Genomic DNA, 2,500 nt, shown 5'->3' with positions numbered 1-2,500 from the left:
TAATTAGTGCCTAGACCATAAATTAGCAAGAAATTTTGAAGTTAAATTTACATTTTGATGACTTGATACAGGAAGCTTGTATCATAGAACCACAGGCTGTCTCAGATGATTTAGTACTAATCTCCAAATTAACTTTTATCATCATGAGCCGTCATGAGCCGTCCAAATCGCTTACAATTTGCACACCATGTAACATTTGGATCAAAACCCAATTTAACATTTCTCTACTTTCCATATACGTCTTTCACCATAACTAATTATTCATCACGAGTGATTATATTTCGGGATGGCCGGGTTTTTTTGGGGGGGGTGTGCCAAATAAACAAACGCATTATAAATTTGTTCTTCACTCGTTTATTACCGTTTTTATTTAATCTGTCCATCGTCCAGAGTTCTTTCGTCACACATCTGGGACCTATTCAGCAACGCTTTCCTTCATCATGTATGATCCTGCTCTGCTTAGTCCATTCAATGTAGGTCGCAGATGTGCGAAGAAAGATTTCCGGTCAAAGGAGATGAGTCAAAATTAGACCAATAATATACGAGGGAAGAAGAAATATATAGTGCGTGTGTTTATTTGGCAAAAAAAAATGACCATCCCAAGATATAACAATATCTGTTTTAACACGCGGTTTCACATCAGGAATATTGCAACACAAATTCATAAACGTATTTATTTATCGCAAGTGGTTATATGTGCTTCGAAGTCTTGATCTACGTTCCGTATTCAGCCTTACAAAATCACCTCCTCATGCGCTGTCCATAACATTATCACCAACTCCTCCCTCCCTTCTCCTTGTCACTCCCCTCAGTGATACTAATGCGTTTTACTTATAACCCTAAGTCCCGTTATCCTCCTTTATCTACTAACTCCGGTGTGATTCATTCTTTTCTCCTCTTACTACTCTTCCTATTGCACTTCAAAAATTTTCTCACCTTTACCTTAACTTCCTTTTTTTCCTTCTCCTTAGTACCAGTTTAAATTTTACTTATCTCTCTAGTTCCAACACTATTCCCTTTTCTTCCGAAGCCATTATAAATAGACAGAATTTCACATTTTCTGAAGCCTAAATTGTGTAATGAACTTTAGCTGAAACATTTGCTGAAACAACATTGGACCACTTGTAAAATTACGTGTATATGCATGTGTGTATACATGAGAATATATGTGTGTAGATATGTGTCTTATCTACAGGTTATGTTTGTCCATCATTTTCTTTATTTCCGGTCTACCTCCTTCACTAGAACTGAGTTCCTGTTTTGATGCGCTCAATTTAAATCTATAGTGACTTTAAGAATTTAAAATTATTCTCCCCTATAATCTGGTTGTTATCTGAGTGAGGATAAAGTATTTGTCGTTATTACAAAGTCAGCATTAATTTGTACAAACTGCGTACTTATTTTTGAAGTAGCTATTAATATTAGTGATGGTGATATTGTGAAATTTCAAGACCATATATGTCTTCTTAATGTCAGACATTTTCATGTCTATCTCAAGCATTTCTGCCTGCACTATAATAATTACATGCACACAACTATGTGTGTAAATGTGTGTTCGTGACTGTGTTTGAGACAGAAAGAGATTCTGTGTTTTAAAGCACAAAATATTAGCAACGTACAAGCGTATACATTTTAGTATGTGTGAGTACGTGTTTGTATGTGTTTGTGTTTAGATTTTTCGAACTTTGTCGAAATTGCTAGAATTATGAACATAACAAATAACAACAGAATATTAAGCGATGAATTTAGTATTATGTTAATTTAATATATTTTTAAACTGAGACACTCATATCGAAACAGATATATGCACACATACAGGCGCGAGCACACGCACACACACACACACACTCACACAAGCACGCACATATGCACGCATATATATTTTAAAATGTTAACACTTAACGTGACATGTAATTGCTTAAACCAATATTGTATATTACTGAGTAATTTACATTAAAATCGTTTCTCCCAGTTTTTAAACGCTTATTTCAAAATACATACATACGCACATTCATGTGTGTGCGCGTGTGTGTGTGTGAGCGCGCATGCGTGCGTGTATATGTATGTGTGTTTCCTTGTCTGTCTGTTTATGTATGTATATGTATTTGCACGTATTTACATATGTATGTGTGTGTGTGTGTCTGTGTGTGTGTGTGTTTGTGTGTATGTGTGTATGTATGTGTATGTGTGTATGTATGTGTGTGTGTGTGTGTGTGTGTGTGTGTGTGTGTGTGTGTGTGTGTGTGTGTGTGTGTGTGTGTGTGTGTGTGTGTGCATGTGGAGGTACAATTCCTAGTGGTTAGAGCAGTGGACTCGCAGACTGAGGGTTCACGGGTTCGAATCTCAGACCGGATGATGTGTGTGTTTATGAGCGAAACACCTAAGCTCCACGCGACGCCGGCAGAAGGTAATGGCGAACTTCTGCTGACTCTTTCGCCACAACTTTCTCTCACTCTTTCCTCCTGCATATATTGGTGTTCCGTCCAGGTGGGGAACCTAT

The 2,500-nt window shown here is 37.1% G+C and overlaps 1 protein-coding gene across 1 annotated transcript in view; it reads left to right on the top strand.

The window, feature by feature from the left end:
* Positions 1-2,500, top strand: part of LOC115218300 — a 1,044,479-nt gene that overhangs the window by 911,121 nt on the left and 130,858 nt on the right. The window lies entirely within an intron of this gene.

The sequence above is a fragment of the Octopus sinensis genome, linkage group LG13 (assembly GCF_006345805.1).
Source record: "Octopus sinensis linkage group LG13, ASM634580v1, whole genome shotgun sequence".
NCBI lineage: Eukaryota > Metazoa > Mollusca > Cephalopoda > Octopoda > Octopodidae > Octopus > Octopus sinensis.
This window is presented reverse-complemented; position numbering and strand designations above follow the sequence as displayed.